Here is a 13,175-nt window from a genome sequence, read left to right as displayed (position 1 = left end):
GGTGACAAGGGCAGCCATCCTGCCCACCTACCTCCAGAGCTTGGAGAAAGCTGCTCATTATCTAATAACTCACCAATGCCTGAAATGAAATAGACAGTAAAAAATTGACTGCCATCTTTTCTCTTTCTTGGCCTCCCCTAACAGTGATTGCGTCCTGATCTTCCCTACAAATGCACTTCAGACCATTGAGAAACTATGTTTGCATAGAAAAGATATGTACTATACCTTTGGGTATTTATTTTTGTTTTAAAGCATTGCCATTATGTCTGCCTTGGACCACTAATCACAAGTGTGTGTACAAATAACTTTAGTAGCACTATTGCTATGGATGTTTTGTCAGCATGAGAGTTTCATGCTGTGAAACACATGTCAGACTTCATGCCTGAATTTTTGCCAGTGGAGGTGTTTGCAGGTGAAATTACTCTGCACTGCCACACAACAAACTTGAGCCTTGACGTGTATGAGTGAAAAGGCTATTTGCTATAATTTAATGCAAATAGCATAGCAAATAACTTGGTAGGCAGATTGTTCTTGTAATACATCAATTGCAGGCTGCTGAGGCTGCCCCAAAACACAACATGTCTGCTTTTCATATTGCATTTCTGCATATACCACCTCAGCAGCATGAAATGAAGCCCCACATCTGCCCAAACTGCTCTGACCACCAGGATGCTCCAGGTGCAGCCACCTGGGAGAAGCTGCCAGTGAAGAGCATGTTGGGGTGATGAGGTGGGAGGTGAGCAAGGTTGCTCATGGCTGTGGCCAGGCATAGAGATAGCTCTGGGGGTGGCAGGGCTGGGAACTGGAAGTGGAACCACCAAGATCACCCCCATACCAATGCAGAAAACACCAGTTTTCCAACCTCCTACTTGGGTTCTTTCATATCAAGTTGAAAACCATATAGAGCATTTAAACAGGTTATATTGTACATAGGTTACAATACAGATTGTCTTTCTCTGATAGACTTTTGCCCTCCTGTACATCTGATAAAATGGTAAGAGTCTCCAAAAATTGTGTAGCTGAAAGAGATACTTGGAAGCTGCTAAAGATCAACCTGGCCTTTAAACAGAGATCCCAGTACTTTATTGAGTTGTTCATATTAAAATAAATACTGATAAAAGTAATAATTAGCTCAAACACTTCTTTGGGACATCTTGGCCACATTTAAAGTGAAAGCTGAAATAAAAAGTGACTAATTAGAATAATTCTCCATTCTTGCCACATTTCGACATCTGAAAAAGAGATACAAGAATACCAAATTGCATTGACCTTTTCAGTATCATCTATGCAGTCTGCTCTTGTCTCTGAACCCTTTCAGAACTCGCCAAGGGAAAGTGTGATGATCACCTCATCTGCATTTAAAAAAGACTTGGTAGTGCCAAGTAAGTTAATAATTAAATTTTTAACAAAAAGAAGGATGTGGCAAGAAATAAAAACCTTCCCAGTACAGCTTTGTCTATGTGATTGTAAGACTGAAGTATGAAATAATGCATTACGTCATAGCCTATACCTCTTCTTTAATTTTTCAATGTAAAAAAAAAATATAAAATTGAAATTCTTTTGTTGATGATTTTCAGGTATAGCTGCCTATAACTTAGCAATTAAATTTATGTTTAGGAATGTAATATGTAACTTCATTTTTTGAGGTGTCTGCACCTTATTGGAAACAAAACTGTGTACTTGAAATCTGATTTTAGTATAGAGACTTTCTGGTCTTCACCTATGACAACAGCTCTGCGTTCATTAACTCTGACTAAAGAACACTTAAAGAAATAACATACTATAAAAATGTAAAGACTGTTTCATCTTCTAAAATAAACAAATTGCTCCTAAAGTGTTTTTCTTCTAAAAAAAAGGTCAAAGCAATACTAAGATTCTGCAATATTGAGAAGTTATTCCAGAAATTATATAGATTTTGTCACAATTCTTCCTACTCTAAGTTCACACAATGCACCACAAATGCAGCTGCTGCCACTGAAAAGGCAGAATAATTTATTGCACATAAAAATATTTTATAACTAGCAAAAATCAATTGAACAGTTTTATATTTTACCTCTGTTTGAAAAACAGTGTGTATGATGCAGTTATTTATACCTGACTGAGAAATGGCTTTTGTTCTCTGATTTTATACTTCATGTTCACAGGTAGCGCTAACATCATAATTCTAAGAATAATTTTCCTCCTTGGTTTTCAGAATATTCTTCATTTGCTGAACAGATATGAAATAGCCTTTATCTGTCAATCAATCTGCCACCAAAATCCTATTATCCACAGGCAGTCAAGTAAATACACTAGAAATAAATATTCAGGCTAAAACTTCTGATAACTCAAATTTATATTTAAGCCTTCATCTCTTAATAAACAAGTAGACAAATAGATCCTATCAAGCTAGCTATTACAATTGCGTACAAGCTTTGGGAAATCCTTTATAAGTCGTACTTATTTCTCAGGTGCAAAGTTACAGATAAGTGTATACTTGATAGTGTGGCAAGTCATTAGTAATCTCTTGCTGATGGAAGCCACCTATTAAAATACACAAAACAGATACAGCAACAGATACACAGATACAGTCCTGCTATCATTTCATGTATGTATGTCCTTCTGCTGCCTGACAGAATATTTACTGAAGTATGTCTGGTAGGGTTTCCATTTAGGTTGTCAAGATAAATAAATGGGCAGCTTGGCAAAAGGGCAAATATGTAATTATTTATACAGTGGTGTGATATCAACGTTTTATGAAAGATCAAAAGGATATGGAAACATCACTTATTTCATTAGTTCTATAATACTACCTTTATGTTTTATATGAAGCTACATGATATCTATGAATATGTATTTTATGCTTACTTTATGTGTTAATGAACCACACAACATATGGCTCAAATCAAACTCTGGTTATGTTAGCTTTGAATCTCATGTGAAACAGCTCTGCAGAAGAAAAGTTCAAACTGGGGTTTAACTGCTTTTATTATTATGGTACGTGTCTATGAAAAACAGTAATAGATACTTTCAAAGGGAGTAAAAAGATGCTCAAAACACAGGTATGGCTTTAAAAATTCTGAGATAGGGACATTTTCTTTTAGCCCCAGTACCACCATTTGGGACCCAAGAGACCTGCCTATGGGAGAAGCAGGAGCAGATCAGCCCCCCTGTGCTTGAGCAGAGTTCCTCTGCTTGTGATTTCATCCTCTTCCACCTGTCAAATCTGCCTGACTTGTATAATCCCCCCTGCCTCCTCTTCACACTTAGCTTCTTGCTTTCATATTTTCTTTCTCATTTTCCAAGCACTCGCTCTCTGTTGCTTCTTTTACTGCTTTTTGTCTTCATCCAGTGGGCTGCAGAGGGGTGAACAACCTCAAAGAGCACTCAGCCAGATCTTTCAGGGGCAAAGGAAGGTCCATGAGAGTTGGTCCCTCACCCCCAACCACCTCGTCAGTCGTTCAACATCCAAGAGGCTGCTGACTGTGTTGGATTATTTTGTGGTTTTGCAACAGGGCTTGAACAGATTAGGGACTGAATCAAAACCATCAGACTCATTTTCTCTTGGGTTCAACCCAGGATTTGAATCCAAGCCTTTAGAAATGAAGAACTGAAGTACAATTTACATTCTGTGCTGCCTCTTTCCCAAATTAAAGACTTTACACTTGCAGTGGTAGTCTATAGGCTCTTCAGTTTGTAAGGACTGAATTTTACAGGTCTCTATTTTCTTGTCATTCTAAAGTGATAAAAAAATCTGGAATGAACATTCACTTTCTTTTGAAACTAACAGGATTAAGTTCTTAAACTGGAGACACTGCAGATCTCTTTATGCAGATGTAGAGTTTTCTCTCATGAGTTTAAGATTCAACTTGTTCTCTTTTTCATTTTTATTTACGTTTAAATGATTTTTAAGATAAGAACAAATTATGTTGCTGCCTAAAATATTGTAACTAAAAAGGCCAAATGACAGCAACTTGTGGGATATTTTTCTCCTTGTTACCATGGAAGCATCAGTTGAAGGTCCAGTAGAACAGCAGAGTTTAATTTTGTATTTAATGGGGTATTACAAGCATGTGAAACATTTCATGTGTCCTTGCACACATTACAACACAAAGTTAACTAATTTGTGAGGAAAAATTAATTTAGAGAATAAACCCTTTGACAAATCTGATAACCTTCATTAAACAAAGTTTTCTCCCATATCACCTACATAATAGAGCATAAAATACTTGCACACACCTGAACGTACATACTTCACAACATTTTCCATTTGTTTGCAACAGGAGAGGGACTGTAAGCCTGCCATAGGTAAACTGTTGTATTCCTAAATAAACAACAGCTGCCTGTTGCCAAATGGAAAGAAGCCAAGATCTGTTCAGGGACAGTGGTCATCCCAAAGGAAAAAAAAAAATCACTTTAATTTAATCTGGCACTACCAATACTATTATTCACAAGCTGCAATTGTTAAGCTATTGCTTAGCATGAATAGGACAAAATGAAAATTGGCTGGATACATTCCCATAGCTCAGCATGCTTGGATTTGCTTTCAATCTAATATTCACTTTGAATTTTTCTGTGTTTCTGAAGTTTGATTGCTGGATAGTTACAGTGTCACTGCTTCTTAACTGCTTTAGAGGCCCTGCAGTGGCTCATCCTCACCTACCTCTGCTGTCTCTCATATGCACTGTCTTATGGTTCACTTTTCCTTGACTGTTGTTACCTGCCCCTATACCTGCTGGTGAGATGACCAGACTTGCGTGACCTTGTCTATTCTGCTCACTTCTCCTGGCAAATTCCCCACCAGGTTATTTTCTTCAGGCACTTTCCTCAACAAACCTCGCCACTGAAGACTGCACTGCTTACCAGGATAAGCACTCTCCCTTCTTGCACATTTTTTTTAATTTCCCCATCTTCCCAGCCTCAGCTGATCTCTTGCTTTATAAATGGATGGTGATTTTTCCCGGGATGCAGGCTTTCTTCTTGTTTTGTGTGTGAAGAGGCAACAGTAGTATACTTCCTGCTCAGGGCTCCTCACTGCTACAGTGATACCACTCCTACAAGAAATATTTTTTCCTGATGAAATTGCTGTTTTTTTTCCCATACTAGGTTAACAGATTTCATTTAGGATTTGCTCTGCTGCAGGTAAATCAATCTATTAAATCAATCCCTTATACCACAGCAGTTTTATTATACAGTACCATGCTGTACCCCATGGGAAAGCAGTGTGGAGCAGCCATGCCTGAAAAAAAACACACATTTTGCTTTCAGAATAGATTTTGCCATCAGTTTGCCTAGCAAATATTAGTCCAGATAGAGAAGGCATTCCACTAAAATGAAATAATTAAATTATCTATGAATATCTCCAGTCTGTGAATACAGTTCTTAGTCAACATTTCCATGAGAACCACCAAGTCAGATTAATTCAGGTGAACCTTCCATTGTATGGTATGAGTGCATTAGCTAGTAATTTCAAGATACAGATGGGAGACAGTGACACATGGTTTCAAGCCCAAACTTTGAGTCAAAATCTGAATTTCACACTCTTTATCCTACTCTATACTCCTTACATATTACATCTTCTACCTTCAGCTTTCACCCTGTTTTGGTAGTTGCTCTTAGTTGCTTGCCTGTTGATCATCTGAGATACAGAAGGGTTTTAATTAGCACTGCTCAAAACTATTGGCTTTCTGACAGCAGAAGTAGGGAAATTGGATTTGGTGAAGCAGGTGCTTTCCAACTGGACCTATGTTTTCTTGAATAAATATAGACTAATTTTCAGTATCATCTAAATGGTTTAAGGGACCTGAGTAAGATCTGAGATCCTACATCATGTTGGCATGTCTGATAAATCTCCATATTTTTAAAGACTTGCATGAGAGCTCCACAGAAGCAGACATCTGCTGTGCTCAGTGTGACCTGTTGGCTGGAGGAGACCCCTGGAGATCTCCAGTTCACTCTGCCATGTGAATTAGCACAAGCAAATTCTGCAGGAGACACAGCTGGGAACACAGCCCTGAAGATTTTTAGAAGCTCAAAAGACAAAGCTTGGGAATGTAACCAGAAGCACTGAAGTTCATCAAAACCAGCTTCTGTCACAGTTGTTCAAGTCAAACTCGTGAATCAATAAATACCTCCTGGCTTTATGGTATGGAAGTTCTCTACTTGGAGAGCAGAACAGGGGGAAACTGAATGATACAACTGTGCCTTTCAGAGAAGCATCAACAGGAAACATCAGTGTGAAATTCCTTGCTGTAACAGATTTTTGGCTGAGGTACTGCATATAGTCTTCTATAGCTTTGTCCCCATGTTCCCACGAAAATGTTGCTCACCTCTGTGCCTTCAAAGTACTTACAGCCATCTTTACCATCATGTAATTGGGCTTTTATCAGAGACAAACACTGATGCACCTCTTCATATTATCTCTCCTGGGCCTAATGACCCTGATGATTCTTTCAGACAGCTGTAGCCTTACAATTTATTTTTTGGCGACATTTCTTGCATTGGAATGAATGTGTTGGGCATTTGGGCAGTGCCAGCTTGCAAAGGGCTGGTGGCAGATGGAAAGAAATCTGCCCAGTATGCCTTCACCTCTACACGAGCAGAGAGCCATCAATTTCCCCCATTAAGGAGTTGTCACGCAGCCCACCCAGCTGGAGGAGCATCTCCGATAGCCAGGCTGGTTGGCGAATGCTATTCAAACACAAAACACAGTTTAAAAGGAAACAAAAATATCGTTTGTCGGCAAATTGAAAATGCATGGCTTTGACCGCAGCCAACTTTTTAATGACTGTAATATTTTAAGTGATTATTTTTGCCACTTCAGATTGCTCCTCAGAGAGGAGAGGTTTTTTTAATTAAAATCTAGGCAATGCAAACAGATGAGATATGAGAAGCAGAGGAACAAGAAATAAGATGAAGAAAATTAATTAAAGCAGCATTGTCTATGGAGCCATAAATTAGATATTGTGTCTTTCTGGGAATGGGTCACGCAGGTTCTCAAGTTTTTAGATTTTGGCATGAGAGCAGGTACTGGGATAGATGAAGTCTTGATAAAATTATGCCCTGTATATGGTTTCTTAGCTAGTGAAGGTAAAATGGCAGAACTTCAGACAGATTCTAAATTCTAAATTCTGTGGATTTGGCTATTAAGGCTTCTGGCCTGAAGTCCATTCTTCAACCAAAGGAAAAAACACAATGTGATTAAAAGTTTCCCATGAGATAAACAAGGCTTTAATCTTTCCCACAGGCTATGTTTTCAGACCATTTAACATAGGCTACAGAACTAAAATCTTGGCTGCGCAAGCAGGCCAGGTGCAAAGAGGGTTATAGTGCACCTTCCTTTTTAAAAAAAAACAATGGGATGACACTTGTTCTGTGGTGTAACAAACAGTCTATAAAGTGTGCTTTCACTCATCATTTCCGATTATAGACTGTTATCCAAAGGCTGGTGCTCAAAACATTTGCTTGTTTATGAGTGACTGGTATATGGTTCTTAACTTTCTGGGACACTTCATAATGTTTGTACAACATCGGTCATTGTGTTGATGACCGATTTCCTTAATGAGTCATTTAACTGGTTTGTACTGAAATATTCCTTTTTATTACTGGGAACTGTTGATATTTCTAGGACTCAGCAGTGAGCTTGATACAACCTCACCTGTTTTTCTGAAAGTAATGACATGTATCAACAGCACTGTAAAATCAGAGAGAGAAAGAGTCAACCAAAGTCATTTCTACTCTTTGGCATCTAATGGGTCAATTTACATTGCTTTTATTAACGTGCATCTTACAGTGACCTGCAAAGACAAAATTCTTTCTTTCTAGGAGGCAGGAAACACCCCTGGTGTTTTGACGCTAGCTCAGCTCTAACCCTGGCTCCCTGCCACCCCCACCACACTTCCGAGCCACAGGGAACTGGCATGGAGAGAGGTGCAGGCTCAGCATCGCTGCCCAACAGCTATGCTCAGCTGCCTGAACAACACACAGCACCACCGTCAACCACCTACCAGTTCCAATGAACTCCAGGCCATTGTATCTAAGTACGATTGTTTTAATTAAAAGTGTGATTATCAAACAACAACAAAATCAAACAAACAAAAAACTACACACACACACACACAAAAAAAAAAAAAAAGCAAGAACAATTCCACGTGTGGGCTACATCCAGTCCTATGGGTAGAGGGCCCATATTCTGGTTAAAGGGAGCTGGTTGACAGGTTTTGTGCACCCTGCTCTGCTGTCGTTGCCTCCCCTTCCCTCTCACACTCCTCCTTCCACCCACAGAGAAGGATGAAAGGCTTTGAGCTGAGGTGCAGCAGGAAGCCAGCTCATCTCTTCCCAGGAAGATGTGCTGGATAAAGGCTCCTGTGAGGCAAAGCAGCTGGCTAGAAAGCTGGGTTTGGCCCACAGACCAAAATCTGCCTTGATATATCTTACTCAAAACCAAAGTAGCCTTGTCAGAAGCACCTACATCCATGCATCTTTGCCCAATACAGGCTCACAGCAATTTCCATCTGCCATTTTTACACTGGCATAGCTAGAGAATCACCTTTCCGTCTTCAAACAAGTATATTTCATCTGATTCACACAATGGGTACCTCAACCCCTTTTTAACATGACTTTAACCCCCCCCCCCCCAAAAAAAAAAAAAAAAAGAAAAGAAAAACATTTCATCTCAAGCAATTAAAACCAACAAAGATATATATGGGATATTAGAATGTTTGTTTTGAAAGACCATCCAATGCCATTCCTATTAATTAACAGAGTATTCAGAGATTTGGAAATCTGCTCTGGAACTGGGGGTGTGGAATAGCTTAATCAGCCTTTCTATTTGCCAAACTCTTAGTCCTGCCCATATGGCTCCTCTGCTCAGTCACACTCAGCAACACATGTCCGGGAAGGACTCAACAGATTGAGGATGTGTATAGCCCCGATGTGCTCAGGGTGTGGTGAAAGGTCGTGGAGTTTTACAGACATGTTTTCTCAGTGAGTGTTGAGTTCTCCCACTCTCTTCTTAGGCAGTTTTCTCTTCCACTAAACTAGATTGTGTTTCTGTGAGATTAAAATGAACTGTATTACAATGACCTGTTACTTAGTTATCACAAGTAGGCATGATTGTATAGTACAAATCTATTGAAAAGCAAGGCCACACAGCTATTTCACAATTAACAAAACAGGGACTGTGCTAACTTGGAGATTATCTCAGAACACACTTGAAATCCACTTGAGGAACATTAAAAAATAAAAATAGAAAAGAAAAAAAAAAAAGATTAATTTACTTTTAATAAAACTGTTTTTCTCCTTTATTTGGACAACAAATTGATAGCTCTGCCTCTAGTCCCTACACCCCCTGTAAAGTGGAAGAAAGATTTGCGAGACGGTACTGCATCAGTCCTAAAAAAATCTATCTATACATACATACATGTATACCATCCCGTGAATACATAGGAGCAAATGTAATGGGAAACTCATACAGACAATTTCTGTTTTGCCTTCACAGGAAGTACTTTAATATTGTGTGTGGTGGAAATAAGCAGTGTTTCAGGAAATACCAGAGACTGATGACACTGCCTTTCACCTGTTTCTTTCCTCATTCTTGTTTGCTGTTGTCCCAGAAGTGGTAAAATGACCAGATGGACCCACAGCCAGCAGCTGAAGAGCAGCTGCAGCTACTGACTGAGACAGCAATTCTGTACCTTGACCCTTCTCAAAAGTGGTGAGTGTCACTAGTTAACACATCATGACCAAATACATCACCACTGTATTGCCTGTGGCTATCTACAATGCTTTTCCTCAAATGTGGAAAAAATCCAGAAACAGATGTTTTGGTCTGAATGTTATTCTTATGTAATCAAAACCACTGCAGAGACTTGAACTTGGTTGGCTCCCTTCTCAACCTCAGCTTTTGAGCTTGTGCATCCAAACTTACACAAGGACAATCAAATAAATAAATAAATAAATAAATAAATAAATAAATAAAAATTTGCAGAATCTGTATTTCAAAAGACAACAGTAACTTCTGGTCAAGTCTACAGGACACATGAAGAGTCCACTGAAAGATGAGATCACTCTTCTGTTCTTCTGTACAAGAAGCATTACTGAAAAAAAAAAAAAGATTTCATCTTTTCCCCAGATTAGCTATGGAGTGTTGAGGTCCTCAGACCTTCAACAGCACTCAGAGCACAGCACTGCTTCATGTGTTTCAGCATCCTCAACCACCAGTGTAATATCCTAACCATGCTTGATTGCAACACCACAGTCACACTCAGAGCTGTCACTGGAGATATTGAAATGCAGTCAGGAATTTATCCTGTTCAACACCCTTCCTTACAGTTCAACTCAGATAAATACGTTCCAGTGGATCCAATTAATCTCCTAAGGGTTGCTTGGCCTTGCTAAACAGCATCTTTCTTGTCTTTTGCTATCTCCTTTGGAACTGAAACACACAAATTCAGTGGCTTATCTCTCAGCTTGCTTCCTGTCTCAGTAGCCAGTTCCAGCTGCGTCTGCAATCAGCCATGTGAGTAACAACGGCTCCTGAGCGCAGCAAGAAACACAATAAAATTCCTGGTCCAGGCTCAAGCAGACTGGGAGAGGAGAAGAAATCGCTTCCCAGGCTGGGTACAGCAAGTTCCTACAGGCACTTACTGAGGAGACATTGTCTGATTCCACCAAAGTGAACACATCAGAGAATAATTACTATTAATGCTTGTGCCATCCTCTCCAGTGATGAAATTTGTCACAGAACCTAACCCAGGACACACATAACAGCCTTCATGGTATCATTTTTTGTTCATTTGAATGCCTTTTTACTTTATTAATCTAAGCTGCTATGAATTCGAGCAGTTTTACCAGCAGAGCTCCTAGAATTGCAGTGTTCACTATATATTTTAGTAGATCTCAAGTTCTACCAAAGTAGAATTCCTGCAGAAAAAAAAAAAAAATACTTTCCTTGTAACTTGATAAGCATTCAACATGAGCATGTACCAGATATAACAAGCAATTCTCAAAGCCACCTCCTGGGCAACTACTGGGAAAGAACCAGCTGAAACACATCCTCTGCATTGCTCCACCACCTGAGCAATGCCTGCTGGGATAGTCCAGAAGTAAATACCTGGAGAAAGACTATTTTACTCCTTTTTCTATCAGAAATAAGCATGTATGATTTCCTCTTCTTTCAGTTCTGGCTGCCAGTTGGACAAGCTACAATACACCACAGGGTACCACTGTCCTTCCACCTGAGAAATATGCAAATATCAACCATTCTCTGTGATGAAAGGTCGTAAGCAAGAGAGGATGAATGCAGAAAATAACCCCCATAAAAGGGAGAAATTTAGAAATAATCTTTTTTTTTTTTTTTTTTTTTTTTTTGCTTAATACTTCCCTTGGTCCTATGAAATTACTTATCTTTATGGCACAATTTTGGAAAGGAACTGATGCCCCACAGTTTTGCATATACCAGTTAAAATTGATTTAAACAACAAATAACATCCAGACATGTGACTGTTAACATTGTCAAGGAAACCCCTAAAGAAAAGCATTGGAGGGAGTGAGTGAAGAAGTTAACATCAACTTCAAGAAAGATTTAAGGACAATTTATCTGAAATACTAATTGACAGAAGGCAGGAGGAGATGAATTTAAACTTGTATGGCACAAACAGGCTTGGGTATCAGAGAAAGATCTCATCAGAGTGAAACAGAGTAACGTATAGCAGAAGACTAGGTATAGGAACTTATTTAGAAAACACTTAGATGAGCAGGTATAGTAACACATTATAGTAATGAAATCTGTTGATCCCATAATAAAAATATAAACAGAAATTTCTGAGCAAACATAATTTCTGAGCAAAAATCAGGATAATTAAACAAATCTTATATACCCGAGAAACAAAGGGACTTGCAGGAAAAAGCAAACTAGAATTAGGTTCCATGCAAGCTATCCCTATGGCATTATCAGGGTTTCTCTAATTTTGTTTTGAATGCCAATGCCTTCAATGGCAGAGAAATCTCCTAAAACCTTCTCACAGTTTCTATTAACTTGAGAAGCTTGAGAGCATTAGCAATACTGGGAATCCTGTGAAGACGTCCCATCTATTGCTGCATCATCTTGCACTGGTTAAGTCATTTAGCTACTGTGAAATGCTGCTTGCAACACACGATTGATGTAGTTCTAGCAATCATGGGTTATACTTAAAATGTGGTGTAATGTCATTAGCACAATGTACAAAATTTCTCTAAATTTCTCTAAAATTTCTATTTATATGAAATAGTATGTTTGTGATGAACTGAGATTAGAGCTATGCTAAAAATTTGAAAGAAAACATTCTTGCTAAGTTTTATATGCTGTTTTATATAATGTTCTAATCCTGAAAATCAAAATAAAATAAAATAAAATATTATTAACACTATAATGCTACTGAATCTGATGTAAATCTTGACATAATTTATGGTTTTTATTTTTTACATGACATGAAATTCACATTTCAAAATCTGTTGAAATTATATTTGGCAATATTTTCCTGAAAATTTGAGGAAAACTGCAGCAAAAAACTTACTAATGAAATCTGAGCATGGGAGTGCTCTGGTAGCAAGCCAGATACACTTTTTTTTTTGAAATAACTACAGGGTCCCCAGGAGAATAAGAGCCCTGTGTTGCACACAGGCTTAACCCAGTCTGGCTACACCACAGCCTTGCATGTAGCCTTAACATAGCCAAATGTCATCTGGGAACAGATAGATGCAGTTATTTCTAGAACAGAAGACAACCTCGGAGGAATGGCAGGTTTGTGAATCCTCATTCATAGCTCACACAAGGTTTGAGTGTGAAAGGGATTTCAGTCTAGAATATCTAACTGTTCTCTGCGTTCAAGTCCCTCACCTTTCAAGTAGCAACACTTGTGTATTGACACTGAATTGGCTGAGTTTAAATAAAAATATATATATAATAAAAAAAATCAAAATAAAACAAATAAAAAGAGGTTTACTTGCTAACATTTAGATGATGTTTGTGCATGTTTCAGAAGGAGCAAATAGTCTTGGGCTTGGTCTGCTGGGAAGACACAATTGCACCTATGGCACATTATTCCTTGCTTTGCTTTCATACCTTCTCATGGGTAGAATGGATTTTGAAATCCAGAGATAAATAAGACTGATGTCAAAGGATCATAGAAAAATTTTATTAAATATGCAGGACACTA

The 13,175-nt window shown here is 38.5% G+C and overlaps 1 protein-coding gene across 4 annotated transcripts in view; it reads right to left on the bottom strand.

The window, feature by feature from the left end:
- RELN (reelin) overlaps window positions 1–13,175 on the bottom strand; it is a 285,956-nt gene that overhangs the window by 110,469 nt on the left and 162,312 nt on the right. The gene's annotated exons all lie outside the window — the stretch shown is intronic.

Source organism: Anas acuta, chromosome 1, assembly GCF_963932015.1.
Source record: "Anas acuta chromosome 1, bAnaAcu1.1, whole genome shotgun sequence".
Lineage (NCBI taxonomy): Eukaryota > Metazoa > Chordata > Aves > Anseriformes > Anatidae > Anas > Anas acuta.
The sequence above is the reverse complement of the archived record's forward strand: the minus strand, read 5'-3'. Positions and strand labels throughout refer to the sequence as shown.